This window comes from Dromiciops gliroides, chromosome 2 (assembly GCF_019393635.1).
Source record: "Dromiciops gliroides isolate mDroGli1 chromosome 2, mDroGli1.pri, whole genome shotgun sequence".
In the NCBI taxonomy this organism is placed as follows: domain Eukaryota; kingdom Metazoa; phylum Chordata; class Mammalia; order Microbiotheria; family Microbiotheriidae; genus Dromiciops; species Dromiciops gliroides.
Genome location: NC_057862.1, coordinates 276,508,972 through 276,531,245, shown reverse-complemented (window position 1 = coordinate 276,531,245; position 22,274 = coordinate 276,508,972).

Below are 22,274 nucleotides of genomic sequence, written 5' to 3'. Positions count from 1 at the left end.
TACGGCACATCAGGCCTGACTAACACCAGACCCCAAAGCACAAAAGACCAGATATCTCTGTCCCAAGGAAACCCACAGTTGATCTGCAACAGTTTAAAAAAAAATAGGGCAACACCTAAAAAGCTGGGTATCTCTTGTCTTAAGGGAGGCCTGCTACGAGCACAATCAACAATCTGATTGGAGCCCATTAGGTTCACAGCAAGGGATAGAACCAACTCCAGATTCAGATCTGTACAAGGGGGTAACAGTAGAGAAGGAGCCACAGCCAAACTTTACTTAGGTCAAGTCCCTAGGAGACAACCCTAACCCAGGAATTACCACAGAGTGTGGGACCAAGTGATGGGCGTATCCAGGCCCAGGCTTGCTAACACCATCCAAGAAAATGGAAAGAAACAGTCTGACTCAAGGAGTGTTTCCTTTTTTGCACATGAAACTGCAATTCTATTATGTACAACTTGCTTTTCCTTTTAAATATATAATAGTTATCATGTAATTTTTTTTCTTTCTTTCTTTCCCTTTTTTTCTCCCTCCCTACCCTAGAGATGGCTACCATTAGACAAAGATAGACATATATATGTAAAATTATTGTATACATTTTTCGATTTCTCAGATCTTTCTCTGGATACAGATAGCACCTTTCTTCAAATGTATTTTATAGTTAATTTGTGTATTTACAATAGTCAAAATAACATTCACTCATTCTTTTTTTTTTTTTTTTGCATGGCAATGAGGGTTAAGTGACTTGCCCAAGTCAAAGTCATTCTTATAACAATATTGCTGTTACTATATACAATGTACTTTTGGTTCTGCTCATTTCACTCCTCATTATATTGTGCAATTCTTTCCAAGTTTTTCTAAGATCACTGAACTCATCATTTCTTGCAGCACAGTAGTATTCCATCACAATCATATACCACAACTTGTTCAGACTCTGTGTTTCTGGGTTGGGGATTTGTGCATGGTTCAAAAATTAACATTCTCCTGGAGATTGTTCAGCTTCCCACTTTTCTTTTCACATCATGATTTAGCATCATGTACTGAAACATTGACTTTCCAGGATTATCCAGAATAATCATGTTCATCCATGACTAGTGGGGTAGAACTGACATCCATTACCCAAAATAAAGGTGCTCATTAATGGGGGCTTCGGGAAAAGCACCTCTGACACGGGCAGTTAGAAAGCCAAACAAATTGAACTCATAGTTGATACTTACTGTAAGGGGCTAAAGTCTAATGAGTGGTCACCTTAAATTAGAAAATGTAAAGCACCAATCTTTGGGCATTAAGTATTTATTAAAGTATATTAGGGGTTAGTAAAGAGAAACACTTGGATAAAGAATTAGATCTGCCTGCTCTCCCTAATCTGCCTCCCCTGCCACCAAGCCGAAGTCTCCAACCCAAAAAGCCCGCTCACTCCTCAGCTTCTCCCAGAAGCCTCCAGAGAAACTGGAAACAGGGTCATTCACACACACAGCTCCAAGCTAATTGGCTGGTAGCTCTGACTGACAGGTCTCATGAGTGTTTCTATAGATGTAACTTCTGGACACTGGGCAATTTCCAGACGCTAAAGTCACATGGTTTCTCCTCATGGTGGAGCTTCCCTGCAATGTCTTTCCCAGCAGGGAGTATCATTCCAATTTTCACATTACTCATACTTTATAGAGCAGAATTAAATGTTCCAGGTTTCATTCACTAGGCTGACATGGATTTAGAAACATACCAATTATTTTCTAAATATAAAGAACATGTTTTGGTTTGAAGATGAATATAAACTCCTTGAAGACAGGGTTTGTTTTATTTTGTCTATCTCTGTAGCCTTGAGGCCTAGCACAGCCTCTGTTCCTTGCATACTGATCTTTGGACCAGACCTTTTCACTGGTGCAGATTACTCCCCATGAGGAGACTTCCTCTACCAATGCAGATTACCACCTGCCCTGAAATTTAGACTTGAAACCCAGGTCTCCCTGACCCTTAAAAACTTGTTCAACCAATGAATAAATGAATGACTGAAGGTCACCCCCAGGGGGACAAAGGCTTCTAAAGGCCTGGTTGTTGCCTCCAGGCATACAAAAGGAGAAAAACACTCAGTGTTAGAATTTTTTAAAAGTGCATAGTGGGGGGGGGTATTTATATTCCCTTGTGTGAGCACTTGCTGGCTCTTCTAACAAAAATAAAAATAAAAATAGAAAATACACAAAAACAAAGCATTAACATGATATTATCCCCCATTTGTCTGGTTAAACAGACTAAAATCAGAAACAGGGTACTTAGGTAGTTAAAAAAAAAAAACATTTGAAAATTTAAAGGGAAAACAGCCAGTACTTAGCACTACTTTGTAATTTAAAGGAACAGGCTAGAGGAAAATTTCTTACCCAACCAGAAGATCAGAAGATCAAGGTTCAGCTTTCCTCCTAGCTGGCTCACCATCTGTAGAGTTGCTATCTGTAATATTGCCATCTGTATGGGGCTAAAATTCTAGCTAGACTGCCTAAAAATCTAATGAGTGGTCACATAAATTATAAGCTTTAGCAGGAGTTTAGACTTTTAAGTATTTATTAAGGAGCATAAGAATTTGGTGAGGAGAGAGAAAGAGGCCAAGATTCCTTCATCTATCTATCTCAGGGAGCCAGCATATCAGCTCTACTCTACCCGAGGTCCTTCCTCCTCCCAGAAGCCTCCTCTCCAACAGGAAACATGGCCATCCACACACACAGCTCCAAGCTAATAGGCTGGTAGCTCTGATTGACAAGTCCCACAGGTGGTTCTATAGATGTAACTTCTGGATGCTAAAGTCACATACTTTCTAAATCACATGCTTTCTCCTCATGGTTGAGCTTCCTTACAGTATCTCTCTGATAGGGGGTGCAATTCCAATTCTCACAGTGGTAGGGATGTAGAGAGAGCTTGAACTGAATTCTCACCATGAATGTGGTAAAAAGATCATGCTACCAGCCTTAGAACCTCTTCCCTAGTATAGTCACAGAAGTAGATAACCTTAGCCCACAGGTTCACCAGACTAGATACTATACTACACCTTCTAGTGACTTTGTGGACACATCAACAGCGGTAGGGACAGGTATACAGTTCCCAGGCATAAAAGAGTAAAGGCTGGGGGCAGCTAGGTGGCACAGTGGATAGAACACCGGCCCTGGAGTCAGGAGGACCTGAGTTTAAATCCAGCCTCAGACACTTGACACTTACTAGTTGTGTGACCCTGGGCAAGTCACTTAACCCTCATTGCCCCGCAAAAAAAAAAAAAAAAGAAAGAGTAAAGGCTTTGAGATGATCTCATTAGACAACAGTCTTTTTTGGACAAGACTGGTAGTATGCCTCCTGGTCTTTATCAAACTTTTTAACTTGAAATCTCATCTCTGCCTTGTAGCTTCCTGTTCTCATCTTTTTCTCTAGGTTGGGGCATTCTATAAAAATTCTTTTGTGACAGTCTGGTCTCAGGATTACAATCACTCTTTGGGACCTTACTGTCTCTCCTAAAGAAGAGTGTTTTGGGGTTTTTTTGTTTGTTTTTGCTTTGATCCTGGTGATTGACCTAACATGAAAAAAAAGGATCTTACTGCCAGAAGGACCTCAAAGGTCATGAAGTTGAGGGACAAAGAAGTTAAGTTACTTATCCAAGTTCATACACTAGTAAAGTAGCACAAGTACTATTCAAATCCATGTCTTCTGATTTCGAATCCAGTGATCTTTCCACTGTACCCCACAATGGTGAGTGTCAGTGACACTTATAGAGATTTGACATGCAGGGTGCCATTTCATTTCAGAGTGAACATCTTCCTGACTTCTAAATTTCTGTTGATTGGACCAACATCCTTTAAGTCGTTCAGACACAAAATCTTGAGTCATCTTTGACTCAACATCAACTTCCTCCCAACATCTAATCAGTCCCCAACTTTTCTCCCATTTTTCCCGCCTTTCCATTTCCCAGAATCATCACTATAATTCAGACCCTCCATTTACAATGTATGTCATTTGCAAACCTTAAAGCATAATATAAATTATTATTATTCTCACCTGGACTATTCAGTTTAGCAAACGGATGGTAATTACTTAATACATGTAAAACACTGTGCTAGGAGAATACCAGATCATCTAACTAGTATTTCTGCTTATAAATCCATCTTATACAACATGGTCATAGTAATTTTCTAAGGCATAAATTTGATCATGTAGCACTCCTTTGATCAAAACACTCAATGATTCCCCATTACCTACAGGAAAAGGCTCAACAGTTTTAAAATGGAATTCAAGGCCCTCCATACTGTGACCTCAACCTACATCTCCAGCCTTACTTTACTTTGATACCTTTCATGAACACTACACTTCAGCCAAATTAAACTATTCACTATTCCTTCAAACATCCTTCCAATACTTTCTAATCTGTGACTTTGCTCATTTTCTTCCTTCAGAGACATCAAGTAGATATGACATCTCTTTCCTCTAAATATCTATGGTACTTTGGACCTCTTATTTGACACTTAAAATAAGGCGATCATAGAGATGCAAGTATCTCTAGAGGCCATCCAGACCAACCTCCCAATCCATGAAGAAAGCATTTCCCTCTACAAAGATCTTCTCACATGTCACATGCACATTCTGCCTGAGATTGTTGTTACTTGTATCCATGCCTTGTTTTCCCTACTAGACTATAAGTTCCCTGAGAGCAAGAACATGACATTTGCCTCTAAATAACCTACATCACCTGGCATAGAACACTGCACATGAAATATATTTAACAAATGTTTGTGTTACACTCATTTATTTTTTTTTCTGTTTACTCTCCTATAGCTCTACTTGGTAATGTAAGGGAGACAGAATCACATGGGTAATCAATGCAACCTTCCAAGCTGTTCCAGGAAAAGACAAGACATAGAAACTATTGGTAAACACTTGTGGACTCTTTGTGAATTTCAATTAGTCAGACCTTCTATGATGTTTTCCATGCCCCACAAATACACAACTCCTCATTACTCTTGGTACACTCTCATCTCAGTTCTTGGGTAGGAGTATCAGAGGAGAGAAATAGAAATATTCAAGAGATGTTGCAAGGGGGAAGTCAATAGGCTTTGGCAACGAATTAGTTATGGGGGAGTGAGAGATGGTGAGGAACCCAGAATGACTCCTACATTGCAAACTTGAGGGACTGGGAGGATGGTGTTACCATCTACAGTAATAAAGAAGATACGAGAAAGAAAGCTAAGGAACTCTGTTTTGTACATGGTGAGTTTAAGATATCTACTAGACATACAGTTTGAGATTTCTGAAAGGCCATTAGAGATTTGAGATTGGTGGTCAAGAGAGAGTTTCACTTAAGATAGGTAGATTTGAGAGTGATCAGCCTAGATGTGGTAATTAAGTCTATAGGAGCTGATGAGATCACCAAGTGAAGTAGTAAAAGAGGGCCCAAGACAGAATCCTGAGGGACACCTATGGCTAGAGGGTGGAATCTGGAAGATCTAGCAAAGGAAAGAGAGAAGGAGGGATCAGATAGATAGGAAGAGAGTGGTGTCCTGAAAATCTAGAGAGAAGAGAGTATCCAGAGGGAGAGAGTGATCAACAATATCAAAGACTGCAGAGAAGTCAAGAAGAATGAGGATAGAGAAAAGTCCATTGGACTGGCAACTAAGAGATTATTAGTAACTTTGGAGTTAGTAGTTTTGGTGAAATGACAAAGTTAAAAACTAGATTGTAAAGAGAGTAAGAAGAGAGTAGGAGGGGCAGCTAGGTGGCGCAGTGGATAGAGCACCGGCCCCGGAGTCAGGAGTACCTGAGTTCAAATCCGGCCTCAGACACTTAACACTTACTAGCTGTGTGACCCTGGGCAAGTCACTTAACCCCAATTGCCTCACTAAAAAAAAAAAAAAAAGAAGAGAGTAGGAGTGGACAGAACCAAGATGGTGAAAAAAAGGGAGGGATTCTTCTAAATTCCCCTCAAGACAATTTTAAAATAACACATCAAAACAAATTCTGGATGTCAGAATCCATAAAGGGATAGGGTGGAATAATTTTCCAGCCCAAGACAACCTAGAGGTTTGCAGGAAAAGTCTTTCACACCAGGGTAAGAATGGAATACAGTCCACCACAGTCAGCACCCCAGCAAGTCAGCAGCAGGCCTTGGGGCAAATGAATCAGCACAGTGGCTTCTTGAGCTCTCAGCCCACAGATAGTAAGTAAGAAGGCCAGATAACTGGTTAGAAGGAGATTACTGGAGTCCCTTTGCTGACATGGGGCGCAAAACTCTGTTGCACTATCCATATCTGGGTTACAATTTCAGGGCACACCAGAGCTGGCAACCACATAGGAGTGAGGACCCTTGTCACAGTTCCAGGGTGGAAAAGAGGGCTTGTGGTCACTCACGGACCAGAACATGGGCCAAGAAAGCAATGAGCACATGTCTCCTTAGATCATACCACCTTGGAAGAACTAAAAAATTACAGCCCCCAAAAGTAGCTCTGAAAATGGCAATTTTTAAAAAATGCTTTTTTAAACCCTGAAATCCAACTTTAACATAGTTAAAAGTCAATACGAAAGTACACTGAAGAAAAGAAGTACTTAAAAAGCAGAATTGACCAAATGGAAAAGGAAGTTCGAAAATCCACTGAAGAAAATCATTTCTTGGGGGCAACTAGGTGGCACAGTAGATAAAGCACTATCCCTGGAGGACCTGAGTTCAAATCTAGCCTCAGACACTTGACACTTAGCAGTTGTGTGACCTTGGGCAAGTCACTTAACCTTCATTGCCCCACCCCACCAAAAAAATTAAGTTTGGGTCAGTAAAAGATAATGACTCCATGAGACATCCAAAAAAACAATAAAACAAAATCAAAAGAATGAAAAAAATAGAAGAAAATGTGAAATGTTTCATTAGAAAAATCTGACCTGGAAAATATATCCAGGAGAGATCATTTAAAACTATTATACTATTTGAAAACCAAATTTTTTTAAAAGAGCCTACATATCATCTTTCAATAAATTATCAAGGAAAACTTGCCCTGATATTCTAGAACCAACAGGTAAAATATAAATTGAAAGAATCAACTGAATACAGCTACTAAGTGTCAAGTGTCTGAGGCTGGATTTGAACTCAGGTCCTCCTGACTCCAGGGCCAGTGCTCTATCCACTGCGCCACCTGGCTGCCTCAGAACTTTATGATTATTAAGACAATCAGAAGCAATATTCATAGACAGAGGGCATGGGTATGGATATGATGGGATAACTAAAACAATTTAAGTGATGAGAGAGAGAAATGCATTGGGAGAAAGGAAAAGAAAGAGGTAGAATTAGGTAAATTATCTCACATAAAAGAGGGGCAAAAGAGTTTTTACACTGAATAGGAAGGTGGCGGATGCTGCTAGGAGCACTTAAACATTACTCTCATTGGAATTGGCATAAAGAATGAATGATAGGGGCAGCTAGGTGGTGCAGTGGATAGAGCACCAGCCCTGGAGTCAGGAGGATCTGAGTTCAAATCCAGCCTCAGACACTTGACACTTACTTTCTGTGTGACCCTGGTCAAGTCACTTAACCCTCATTGCCCAGCAAAAAAAAAAAAAAAGTTTTGGGGGCAGCAAGGTGGTGAAGTGGATAGAGCACTGGCCCTGGAGTCAGAAGGACCTGAGTTCAAATCTGATCTCAGACACTCAACACTTACTAGCTGTGTGACCCTGGGCAAGTCACTCAACCCCAATTGCCTCACAAAAAAAAAAAGAATCAATGATACATACACTCAGTTTGGTACAGAAACCTGTCCCACCCTATAAAAAGGTAGGAGGGGAAGGGGATAAGATAAAGGTAGGAGGGTTTGGGGAGCCTGATAGAAGGTAGGGCAGATTGGGGGAGGTGGAGTCAGGAGAAAACACTTTGAGGATGGGTAGAGTGGAAGGATAAACAGAGAATAAGATAAATGGGGGGAATAGGATGGAGGAAAATACACAGTAATCAAACTGAAAAAAATTTACAGCAAGTATCTCCAACAAAGGCCTCATTTCTCAAATATATAAGAGAACTGATTCAAATTTATAAGAATACAAATCATTCCCCAAATGATAAATGGTCAAAGGATATGAACAGGCAGTTTTCAGATGAAGTGATCAAAACTATCTATAGTCATATGAAAAATTGCTCTAAATCACTATTGATTAGAGAAATGAACATTTTAAAAGCCCTGAGGTACCATTCTACATCTATCACCTGATTAATATGACAGAAAAAGAAAAATGACAAATGTTGGGGGTAATGTGGGTAAATTGAGAAACTAATTCTCTATTGGTAGAGTTGTGAAATGATCCAGCCATTCTGGAGAGCAATTTGGAACTATGCCCAAAGAGCTTTGGGACTCTTTATACCCTTTGACCCAGTAATACCCCTACTAGGTCTTCATCTCAAAGAGATCATAGAAGAGGGAAAAAGACCCACATGTACAAAAATATTTATAGCAGCTCTCTTTGTGGTGTCAAGAAATTGGAAATTGAGGAATGCCTATCAGTTGGGGAATGGCTAAACAAGTTGTGGTATATGAATGTAATGCAATACTATTGTGCTGTTAAGAAACGAGGAACAGGAGGATTTCAGAGAAACCTGGAAGGACTTACATGAACTGATGCTGAGTGAGATGAGCAGAACCAGGAGAACATTCTACACAGTAACAGCAACATTGTGTGATGATCAAATGTGGTAGACGTGGCTCTTCTCAGCAGTGCAATGATCCAAAACAATTTCAAAATACTCATGATAGAAAATATTCTCCACATCCAGAAAAAAAGAACTGTGGATTCTGAATGAAATTGAACCATATAGTTTCTACTTTCTGGCTGGGTTTTTTTCTTTTTTGAGGTTTTTCCCTTGTGTTCTGATTCTTCTTTCACAGCATGACTAATGCAGAAATATGTTTAATGTGATTGTACATATATAACCTATATCAGATTGCTTTTCATCTTGGAGATGGGGGAGGGTGGGAGAAAAAAATGGAACTAAAAATTCCATGAAAATAAATGTTGGAAATTATCTTTACATGTAACTGGAAAATAATAAAACACTTTTTTTTAAAGTACAAGGGTTAGCCTTAGTAAGGAGTAAGGCCACTTCATTATGTGAGACAGGAGTAAAGAAGAAGGTAGCTGCAAAAGACTTCTGAGTGCTAGGAAATGAGGAAGAGGACAGAAGAAGGAACTCACGAAGAATTGACTCAATTTTTTCTGCAAAACATGAGGCAAGATTCTCAGCTGAGAAAATGAGGGCAAGGGGAGTCAATAGGAGGTTTGATCTACCCCTCATCACCATAGATTTCTTTTTGTTATTGTTGTTTTGGTTTGTTTTGTTTTTTGCAGGGCAATGAGGGTTAAGTGACTTGCCCAGGGTCACACAGCTAACAAGTGTCAAGTGTCTGAGGCCAAATTTGAACTCAGGTCCTCCTGAATCCAGGACCGCTGTTTTATCCACTGCAACACCAGCTGGCCCCCATAGGTTTCTTACATATAAACATGTTGATACACTTTGTGAACATGTTGTATCCTCCTTGTGGAATATAACTTCCTTGAGGACAAGGGCTGTCTCACATTTGTATTTATATCCCCAGAACATTCCTGGGTACTTAATATTTCTTGTAAGGATAAACTTTCCTAGTCCTAATCACCTCAAGGGGAATTTTCTACAATTTTTAACTCTACCTTTTCTGCTACTTGTACATTTAAGGTAGCAGAGAGTCCTTTTCCAAATATATAAAAGATAATCTGAATATTCTTGGTTTTCCTTCTTGTTACTGAAAAATATAAAAAAATAGGCAAGGGTACAATAGTCTGTGGTGAATAGGGAAAAGATACCAGTGATCTGAAGCTCAGGGTCAGGTATTGGAGGGAATTGTCCAAGAGTCTTAATGTAAGTCACAGCCCCCTGAACCTAAGCTACATAAGCCCCAAAGAACTAAACTAGAATTAGAGGAGGGAGATGTTCCTCATAATTATTCATTTAAAAATGAAAACAATGGTATAGTGAAAAAATTAATGGTATTCTCTTTTGGGGGGGCGGGGCAATGAGGGTTAAGTGACTTGCCCAGGGTCACACAGCTAGTAAGTGTCAAGTATCTGAGGCTGGATTTGAACTCAGGTCCTCCTGAATCCAGGACTGGTGCTTTATCCACTGTATCACCTAGCTGCCCCCAATAGTATGTCTTTTTAATGTAAAAGAAGTGTTTGTTTATTTGGTTTTTATTCTGCTAAACTTTAGGACCTATAGACCTAGAAACATAAGAGACCTAAAATATCATCCAATTGTAAAATCAAAGGACTGTAAATTGAGATCTTAAGAGAACACAGAAGCTAGTCCAACACCCTCATTTTATAGATAAGAAAAATGAAGTCTAGAAAATTGACATGCCTTAGTCAAGGTCATCAGGTAATCAGTGGCAGGGCCAGCAATAAAACCTTGATTTCTGAGCATCTAGTCCAGTGTTCTTTCCACTACAACATATTCCCTACTCACACCCAAATTACCAAAAGAAAATCCTGAGACATAAAAAAGACTCTTACCTGTTCTTCTCTACTAGTTTGCACTTAGTACCAACTCCTTCATAAGCTCACCTCGTGGACAGTCAGCTGTAGGTTATTCCTCTCTCCAGGATTCAGGTGGAGGTAGGTGGGAAAAGAAAAAGGAGCTGCTAACTCTGGTTCCCACAATTCCAACCTCAGAGGCCCTGGAATCAAAAGAGGGAAAATTTTCCTGTGCAAGAGGAGAGAGGTCAAGGCTAGTCATCCCTACACTAACTAGTGGCGATTGGGCATATGGATTTTAAGGAGATAACTGATATTCAAGCATTTGAATTGTCAAATGATACAGGGACTAAATTTTGTTCTCTTTGACCCCAGAGGGCAGAATTGGGAGCAGGGGGTGAAAGAGAAAAACACAGCATGATGTTTTCATGATGAAAAAATGTTGTTTTCCACATCAACTAGAAGGCAGGATGACCATTCCTCAGGGATGTCATGAGGGGATCTCTTATCAATTAAGAGCAGAGATGTAATTCACATGGGGCAAACTAAGGTGCTGATATCTTTGAGGAAGCATATCTACTCTCCATGACAACTACCTTTCTCACAGTTCTCCATCACAGCACCAACCCAAAGGTCCCAATACAGTACTGTAGAAATCTTCCCCCAAGCCATGTGGGGGTGAGAGCCAGATTCATTCCTGACACAACTCCATCTATAACACCATGAACTCCATCACTGCTTGACTGTTTTTGCTCTGGGTTAAAAAAGATCTAGTGATAATTCTGGGTGTGCTCTGGACTAGGTGATCTTTGATATACTTTCAACCCTGTGATGTTTTGACTTTTAAGTTAATAATGCATTGAATCCAAGCAAGCATCTTGTTTCTGCAAACATGATCATAATTCACTCTTATTTACTTTTTAATTAAGTGATTATTCAGTAGGATTTTTTTAACAAGCTCTTAAAAAGCATTGCTTTAATGAAAAATAAAACTTAAGCCAGCTGCAGTTGTTGGGTATGTAATGATCTCATGATAATTAAGAGTCATAATTATCTCCAATTAGGTGTTTAGATTACCAGTGTAACAAGCCAATCAAATCAAGTCAGGTGAAGGAGCATCAGCCTTAATGTGACTGCCAGAGTCCATGCTAGGCATGGACTTGAGGTCACAGTTAAGTGATACAATGGTCTTAGAGTATTGGTCTTTGAGTCAAGAAGACCTAAATTCAAATACAGCTTCAGACACTTACCAGCTGTGTGACCCTGGGCAAGTCACTGAACCTCTGACTGCCTCAGTTTTCTCATCTGTAAAATGGGGATAATAATAGCACCTACCTCCCAACATTGTTGTGAGGATCAAATGAGATATTTGTTAAGCACTTAGCACAGTACTGTGCACATTGTAGGCACTTAATAAAAGTTTGTTTCTTTCTTTCCTTCACAGTAGATGATAACCAGCAGAAGATTATCCACTGGCAATCTGCATCCAAGGACCAATTTTTTACACTCCCAAAGACCACACTGTTGGAAGTGAGTTCTTTTACCCTTGCATGAAGGCCTAGAAAGGAAAGACATACTATGTTCCAGAGAAAAGGAAATTTCTGAGTAATCCTTTATGGGAGACCTGGGAAAGACCAAGAACTTGAATGGAGGAGAGGAGAAGGTTTGAATAGATTACAATCTGCTCTAATGAGGGAAATGATGTGCCCCATATCAATGAGTTGAAATAATTAAATCTCCCAGGAAGCATTTTTGGTTTGGTGAGCTGAGAGCTCTGGAAAGCATTTTCTCCATTTTTGAAGAATGTGCTTCCAGCAAAGGCAGGCAGGCAAGGCTGGCTACAGGCAAAGTTTGTCTTTGATGCAGAAGCTCTCTGCCCCACTGACCTCAGGGGCTTATCCCCCTCCATGGGGCCCTTCTCACCCAAGATGAAGAAACTAAAGTCCCAAGAGATTGTACAACCTGCCCAGGTAACAGGGCTGAGGAGTCTCAAGCAGGAAGTGTGGTACAAGGCAAAGAACACGAACTTGGAATCAAGCAAACTCTAATGGCTCTGTCATATACTGGCTGAGTCACTTACAGGTGTTTTCTCTAGTGGTGTGACCTTGACCAAGTCATTTTCCCTCTCTAGGCCCTCATTTTATAGTTTCTTTGATTGAGAGCTGGGAGAGAACTCAGAGTTCATGTGGTCCAACTCCCTTATTTTACAGTAGAGAAAACTCAGGCCCAGAAAAGAATTTGCCCACAGTCACACAGGAGATATGGGGCAGAGTAGGCTTCAACCCAGATTCTCTCTCTCGGATCTAGTACTATTTCCCACCATACCATTTGTTTAAAATGCAATCCTCATATTTGTTATTTCATGTTAAACCCATTTAGTAAAATAAAACCACATATAATTTTCTTCTCAATCTAGGCTTTTCCTTTTATCAACAGAGAGCAAGGAACTTCTTTCCTCATCTATAAAGTTGGATTCAATGATTTCTACAGTCCCTTTGGCTCTAATAGCCTATGATTCTGGGACTATAACCCATAGCCCCTAGCTCCCAACTCTAATTATAAACCTATGTTAAGGCCTACTAAGTTTAGTGTACTATGATGGGTGCTGGGAATACAGAGATGAAAACTAATATTATCCCTGCCCTCAAGGGGATTATATCGTACTAGAGAGGAATGACCAAGCAGAAATCATTTAAAATATCATATGCTTGTACATAGCCGCAGGTTCCACTTCCTTCTGAAGCTAATGTCAGTCCCGTAGAATGCATCAGTGATTACCATATGGTTCCAGCATTTGTCCCAAGCTTTCCTGTTATACTAGACCTTGAGGTTAGGAGGGGCTTGTGGTGTACAAGAGATGCAGTGTGTGTCTTGGAGAACTTAAATTTCCTGAGAGGCAAAACCTTGGGAGGCTGGTCAGAGAAGCTGGTATTGAACATGATACCAGGAGCCAGAGAAAGCAGGTCAATCAATCATTGAGTCAGCAGGCATTTACTGAGCAGTGGCTGTAAGAAAGGGTGACAGAAGCAGGTAGAATGCTAAATTCTGAGAAAGGCAGAGCTGAAAGGAGTCATATCCACTATCTGCCTCATCTTACAGTGGAACGGTCATTGGACTGGAAGTGAGGAGACATTGGTTCTAGTCCTGGCCTGGGTAAATCCCAGATGATTATAAGCTGCAGATCAGGAGTCTTAGCTAAATTTGTATCTCGCTAGAAATAACATATGCAAAAAAAAAAAAAAAAAGATGTCACATTCACCATAAGGGATTAGAATACTAAAGTAGCAAATCAAAAGATAATTGGAATAACAGACAAGTTTGGCTTTGGAGTACAAAATAAGGCAGGGAAGAGACTCTATTAAGAGTTTTGTCAAGCTAACTCACTGATCATAAAAGTCTTTTCCAACAATCTGAAAGTGACTTTGAACATGGATATCACCCAATGGTCAGTGTAGAAATCAGATTGATTATATGCTTTGCAGCCAAAGAAGCTCTGTATAGCCAGTTAAAATAAGACCTAGAGATGATTGTGGATCAGATCATGAGCTTCTTATTGCAAAACTTAGATTTAAATTGAAGAAAGTTGGGGAAGCTATCAAACCATATAGGTATAACCTAAATAACATCTCTTAGAATATGAAAATGGAGGTGATGAATAGATTTAAGAGATAAGATCTGGTCAATAGAGTACCTGAAGAACTACAGAGAGAGGTTTATACTCTTATACAGGAGGCAGTAACAAAAAATCATTCCAAAGAAAAAGAAGAGCCAGAAAGCAAAATAACTGTCTGATGGGGTTTTACAAATAGCTAGGAAAAGAAAGAGAGTGAAAGGGAAAGGAGAAAGGGAAAGATATACCCAATTGAATGCAGAATTCCAGAGAATAGCAAGGATTGATAAGGTTTTCTTAAATTAGCAATGCAAAGAAATAGAAGAAAACAATAGAAAGACAAGAGATCTTTTCAAGAAAATTAGAGGCATCAAGGGAACTTTTCAGGCAAAGATGGGTGTGATAGAAAACAAAAATAGTAGGTATTTAACAGAAGCAGAAGAGATTAAGAAGAGGTGGCAAGAATACACAAAAGATCTATATAAAACAGATCTTAACATCACCAGTAACCACGATGTTGTAGTTACTGATCTAGAGCCAGACATCCTGGAGAATGAAGTCAAGTGGGCCCTAGGAAGCACTGATAACAATAAAGCTGGTGGAATTTTAGCTAAGCTATTTAAAACTCTAAAAGATGATGTTGTTAAAGTGCTTCATTCAATATGTCAGCAAATTTGGAAAACAAAACAGGGGCTACTGGATTGGAAAAGATCAATTACATGCCAATCCTAAAGAAGGGCAATTCGAAGGAATGTTTAAATTACCAAACAATTGCTCTCAATTCACATAGGCTTCAGTATTATATGAACTGAGAATTACCAGAAAAGCAGGCTGGTTTTCAAAGAGGCAGAGGAACTAGAAACCAAATTGACAACATTCACTGGATTATGGAGAAAGCCAGGAAGTTCCAGAAAAACATCTACTTCTGCTTCATTGACTACATTAAAGCTTTTTGTGGCAAATCCTCAAAGAGATGGGAGTACCAGATCATCTTACTTGTATCCTGAGGAACCAGTATGTGGGCCAAGAAGCAATAGTTAGAACTGAACGTGGAGCAACTGACTGGTTTAAGATTGGGAAAAGAGTGCAACAAGGCTGTATATTGTCACTTTATTTATTTAACTTATATGCAGAGTACATCATATGAGATGACAGGCTGGATAAATCAGAAGCCAGAATTAAGGTTACCAGAAGAAATATCAACAATCGCAGATACACAAACAATCCAACTCTAATGGCAGAAAGTAAAGAAGAATTAAAAAGCCTCTTGATGAGGACAAAAAAGGAAAGTATAAAGGCTGGCTTGGAGCTTAACATCAAAAAAGCTAAGATCTTGGCAACTGTTTCCATTACTTCCTGGCAAATAAAGGGAGAAGAAATGGACACAGTATCAGATCTTATATTCTTGGGCTCAAAGATCATTGCAGACAGTGACTGGCAAACCTGAACTACAACTAAAAAGCAGAAACACCACCTTGCTGACAAAGGTCCATAGAGTCAAAGCTATGGTTTTTCCAGTAGCAATGTATGACTGTGAGAGTTGGACTGTATAAGGAAAGCTGAGTGCTTCAGAATCAATGCTTTCAAATTGTGATGCTGGAAAAAAGGGACTCTTGATAGTCCCTTGGACAGCAAAGAGGTCAAATCAAATTAAAGAAATGAATTCAGGCTATTCACTGGAAGGTCAAATACTAAAGCTAAAACTTGAATACTTTAGCCACCTGATGAGAAGACAGGACTCATTGGAAAAGATCCTGATGTTGGGAAAGATTGACAGCAAAAGGAAAAGGGGGGGGGGGTGCAGCTAGATGATGCAGTGGATAAAGCACCGACTCTGGATTCAAGAGGACCTGAGTTCAAATCCGGCCTCAGACACTTGACACTTACTAGCTACGTGACCCCGGGCAAGTTATTGCCCTACAAAAAAAAAAAAAGGAAAAGGGGATGGCACAGGATGAGATGGATAGTGTCATGGAAACAATGAACATGACCTTGGAAAAACTGTGTCATTTAAAATATTGGGGACTAACCTGTTTCTGTCTAAATTATTGGGGAACTAGGCTGGGGTTTTCTAAAATATTGCTACTTATAAATTAATGGCTATTGCACCAGTTTGGGCAGTAAGCATTTATTATTAACTAAGATCACATATTATTAAAGTATTGACCATGTGTCTGACTGACTTCCCCATTCGTTACAGGCCTAAGTAATTACATACCTAGCATGGAGTAAGAGTCCCAGGAAGGAGAGTAGGGGTCACATGCCTAGTTCAAGAGCATCTCTAGTGCAAGACAGCTCATTGATCACATTTAACAGAAGTTGAACCCACCCCCACCCCCAGCACTATATTGTCTCTAAGAGAGAGCACATGGCCCCAAGCAGAGTTTAGAAACTCTACATTACCTAAAGAGGAGAGCACTCATTAACCAGACAACCTTCCTCAACTAGTGTACCACCCAGAATGGCATTTACCTCGTGATCTCAGGCTCTTTTCCTCTTCTGATAGAGGTAGCTCTTACACACTGATCAAAGCTAATTGTGTGGAATCATTCAATTCCTTTGGTTGACGTGACCTTAGGTTGGCCCATATTAAAATGAGCTATATCGTGGGTGATGACATCAGGGTCTAGTGAAAGACAGACCCCTTGAGAGCAAAGGTGCACTCAAATAGTTGTGGTTTTAAGAGAAAGCTAAGACTGGGTCCCTGGGTCCCCGAAGAAATCCATTATTAATAATTATTTTCTTGCAGACTTCAAAAGATAGTGGAGGAAAGAAGGGCTTGATGTGCTATTATCCACAGGATCACAAAGAGTCAGACATAACTGATTGACTGAACAGCAAAAGTTCCATCTGTGGTACCACCAGTTACCCAATCTCCTATTTTCATAATCTCAGTGTTATCTACTTCTCTTCCTCCCTCACCTTTCATATTCATGTTTTAAAGGAGGCCTTTCCCAGTTGCCCCAATGGCTGATGCCTTCCATCTGCAATTATCTTCCATCTGCACTGTATATATTTCATATGTTCCAGGTTATTGTTTCCTTCCTTGGGATGGTCATGTCACTCCTCTGCTCAGATATCTTATTGGCTTCCTATTACCTACTGGAAAAAAAAAACCTCAGACTCTTCTGCTTGGCCCCCCACAATTTGGTGCCACTCTTCTTGACCAGGCTTTTCTAATATTATATCCATCTGTGTTTTGTATACCCTAGCCAAACTCAACTCCTTTCTGCCCCTCAAACAACACCCTGCACTCTCTCCCTATGCATTTGCCCAGCTTGTTCCCTGTGGCTGGAATGATCTTGCCTTTCCTTGCTGTTTGAGTTCTTACCTATTGCTATAAGCCTATGTCAAATGTCATCTCCTCCAAGAAGTCTTCCCTCCCTGATTGCTTCTCCTAATAATGACCCCTCTCCCTTAGACCCCATGGAGTATTTTGTTTTGCAGCTTTCTAATTTTGTATGATAAATATCTGTATTTGTATCTCATTCCCCTATTCAACTATAAGACCATGTATTCACTAAAAACACTTATTTTCCTTCAGTACCTAGAACAGTATTCTGTCCACAGTATGTATTTAATAAATATTCATTGTACAACCATGAACAAGAGATCCTGGATTTCCCAGTTGTTAGAGCTTATATATTGAGATAAAACATTCCTCTCCCCCCTCCCCATAGAATGCAAACTGATTTTGAACTATTTTTCATTTTGTTCTCATATCCCCAGTACTTTGCATATAGAAAGTATTTAATGAATCCTTGTTGAATTGAATTGGAAATCACTCTCCCTTTTTTAGTCTCAGTTTCTTCTTCTATAAAATGGGGATAGCAATACTTCCATGACCTGGTTCACAGAATTGTTGGAAGGAATTCATAGTATGAAATCTGAAGTGCTCTAAATGTGGGAGGCATTTTTACCATTGCTATTATTATTTAAATGTGAATATCATAAAAGGTTACACAGTCATAAATTACTACTATTATAAATTGATGAGTGAGTGAATGAATAAATGAGTGAATGAATGAAACAATATTTATTAAGCCCTTACTATGTCCCAGGGACTTTGGTAAGTTCTGGGGACATAAATATAAAAAGCAAGGTAGTTACTACCTTTGAAGGAGCTTCTATTTAAATGGAGGATGACAACACATATCAGGGAATGGTAATCAGGGAGAGGTATTTTGACCTGAGAAGTTATCGGGAGATGGTGAGTGGAGTCAAATGGCAATTGATTGAAGTTTCCTTCTCAGGAATGGCAGTGTTGATTTGATTAGTGTCCCCAGAGCTAGAAGTAGAAAGGGAGGGTGGAGAGAAACCCATGGCAGTGGGAAAGGAGGATGTCTGAAAAAATAGCATGGTGGATCTGAGTCAGGCTAGATATGATAAATTGTTATCAATCGTGACTGCAAATAATTATTGTCACGGGAAGATTATTTCACAAAATGGGTTTGCTTAAAGTGGAGTATACATAGCTAAGATGTCTGACTGACTGGTAAAGGTGTTTTATAATTAAAAATAACTATCTTAAATGCTAATTTTTCTGGCTTTCTGTAAGGAAAACTCCCTTTTCCTGCTTCTCAGCACACTGAGAATTAATACTCATCCTGAGGACCCTGAGATACCATAAATACCTCAAATCCCTTCTGAATCTTCAAAAATAGTTTAAATCAGGGCTTCTTAAACTTCTTCCACTTGCAATTCCTTTTCACCTGAGAAATTATTATGTAACTCTGAGTATATAGGTATATAAACTAGGTGACATGGGGAAAATGGAGAAGGGGGTTTGGGGAGGGGTAGGAGTTAGGGGTTTGGGGTTTGGGGTTTGGGGTCCTTAGGAATTCCTCTTTAAAGAATTACACCCTTTTGCACACAAAAGCAGTTAGAATAGTTTATTTCGGGGCTGAGGAAGGGAAGGGGAAGGGAAGGGAAAGGAAACCATGAAAGAAGTCCTTGGACTTCTCATGGGGAGAAAGGCATGGCACAGAGAAAGTGGCTCTGAGATACCAATCTCCTTGAGCAAGAGACAGGCAGGTACTTTTATAGAGGACTCATGGGGGTGACCATATGACTGGAAAGTTCCCTTAGTGAGGGAGGACCATCCCCCACTGGTGGTGGCTGGGGGAATTGGGTGAGGGGTGGCTGCAGATCTCAAGCCATCTCTCTCCTCAGGACACAAAGGCAGAAGCCACACCCAAACTTGTCTCCCCAGGGTTGAGGGAGACTAGAATGAAGGGTGGAGGTCCTGAAGCTAACTCAGTCTGATCTGGTTCCACTTATCTCTTTAAGTGTGTCTGTCCTTTGGTTTAGTTTCTCAAGAAAAAGGTTCTTTGATGTGCCCCAGAGAACTTCTAGGGTGCTATGGGCCCATAACATAGGTCTACATAATCTTTTACTGTTGTGACCCCCACATTCAATTGTGTGACCCCATATAGGGTCCCACAGTTTAAGAAGCTAGGGTTTATATTATGAATGTTTTTGTAGTGTACTTCTTCTAAAATTGCTGATGTTTACTGTAAACCCAGACAAATGCTCTCTTTTTTTTTGTTTTGTTTTTCTTTTTCTTTTTTTTTTTTTTAGTGAGGCAATTGGGGTTAAGTGACTTGCCCAGGGTCACACAGCTAGTAAGTGTTAAGTGTCTGAGGGATTTAGGTCTCTCTCTGAAGGGGAAGACTGAAGAAGGCTAAGGCCAGTTCTCCAGAGAACACAAAGCCCAGTTCTAGAGATTTAAATATTCTTCTTCCTAAAAGAGAAGGAAAACTAGAGAAAGACAATGTCCATAAAAATTAAAAGAAAATGTTAATTAAGCGGGGGAGAAAATCTAACATCATCATGGATGCTATTCAGGTGATTACAAATAGGACACCATGCAGTAGATTGCAAGGGTTTATATTGTTGTTTGTCCTTTGTTTTCTAAGAGGGTGATGTTATGACTTGAAGTGAATTGGATTTAAGTGAGGGAGGCTTGTGCAAGGTCACCAAACTCACTCTCTCTTCCAGAGCCATATGGGATAGATAGATAGATAGATAGATAGATAGATAGATAGATAGATAGATAGATAGATAGATAGATAGATAGATACAGACAGACAGACAGACAGACAGACAGACAGACAGACAGACAGATCAGGACTACTGGAGATGGCCCTGGATGTTTAAAGCAAATTGGGGTTAAGTGACTTTCCCAGAGTCACACAGTTAGAAAGTGTCTGAGGTGACATTTGATCTCAGATGCCACCTAGCATGCAAGAAATCTGGAGGAAAGGTAGGCTTAGAAAGACCCACTCCTAAAGGGGGTGTGTGCGTGAAGAATTCCAGGGGTACTGGATATGGCCTTTGATACATAATCAGAAGGTGTTCTTGGTGATAGGTAGTTCAATTCAAGGCTTAATTATGCAGATAAGAAAAGGATTGTTCCAAAGTTAGAGACTAGCTGAAGAAAAAAATCTATTTTCTCTCCCTCCTATCCTACCTCTCACTGGGAAAAAAAAAAGTAGGCAAACAAAGCCCTTGTAGCAAATATGCATATTCAAGCAAAATACATTCTTTCATTGGCCATGTTCCAAAAATATACATCTTACTCTGTATCCTGAGTTCATCAGGGTAGATCAGGAATGGGTAGCTTCTTTCATTACTAGTCCTCTCAAATTATTTTCCTCTAAAGTCTTTTCCAAACTCCAGGTAAAAGTCCTTTGGCAAGGGGGGCAAGAGGTAAAGTCAAGTATCATATCATATGCAAATAAGACAATTGGAATAATTAGTATTTTCCGTTTTCCCTCCCCTCCCCTACCAACTCAATGGGAGATTTTCCTGAGACACTAGCCTTTTTAGATCCCCATTATCTTCAATTCACCCAATATTTATTCAATTCCTACATCTGAAGAAAGAAGGTCTTCTTCTCTCAAGGGAGCCTTTAGTCTCATGGACTTTCCAATCTTGTGAATCTGAGTGCCACCCTACCCCCACCCCCTTTTTTATATCAGAGAAGCTCCCAGTTTCACAAGGACAATCATATCATCAAAAATGTTTTTCTTAGGGAAATGAATGAAGGGTTGTACCTAATAAATTATTTTTAATTTTATACAAAGAATAACACTTTTCTTGCTTACATGATTGCCTCAAGAGGTACCTGGAAATAATTGGTGTCATTACCTGTTTGTTTTTTCTCCATAGAGAAAGGATGTCACTATTAATTATAGCAAGGTCCCTTCCTTTACTCTAAGAGTAAGGACAATGGTACAGGAGGGAATGGGATTATTAATCAACTATTTTGTAATGTTAACCCCAAACTGTATTTTAATACATCATTTCCTTATTAAAAATTCCTATAAATGTTACCTAAAATCTTCTTGGGGGAGAGAGCCATATCGGAGGGCATGCCAATTTGGATATATCTGTCTCCAAACTAGAATGCATGGCTATTAGATTAAGATTAAATTAAATAAAATTGTTTTTGTCAGACTTGGGCCTAAAATGCAGAATGCAATCATTTTTTCTTCCAGTTATATGTGAACACTTCTTTTACATTCAAAACTGGGTTTGAGTTATAGCTTTGACATTTAACTAGCTTTGTGATTGGAAGCAGTCAGGTTACTTCACGGAGCCTCAGTCAGTTTCTTCACCTGTTAATAAAGACAAAATTTGCACAATTTACCTCAGGCATTATGAGGAAAACCCTTTGTAAACCTCACAGCACTGTAAAAAATGTGAACTATTATTTTTTTTAATTATTGGCTCTGTGTAAGCAATAGCCACAAGTTAATTACATTGTTCCATTCAATACAAGGGAGACTTGGAAGTGATTTTCATAAATAATAGGGATCCTCGGGGTCTCTGTTTAACTAAGACCTATAACACCCACAAAGCACATTTGAGAGCTTCTCCAGCCAGCTCTGTGAGAGTCCCTCATTGTCTTCGAATCCTCCCAGGACTCCCTGGCAGAGATCCAAGATGTTGCTATTACTTGCTGGCTACAGTTTGGGACCTGACCCAAAACTCAGCACCAAATTCCCTCCTAACATGTTCTCATTTGCAAGTTACAAAAGGGACCCTGTGTGGTTTGCTGTTGTTTTTAAATGGCTGGCAAATCAGACAATTGGAGTAATTAGTATTTTCTGCTTTCCCTCCCCTGCCCTACCCACTCAATGGTAGGTTTTCCAGAGAC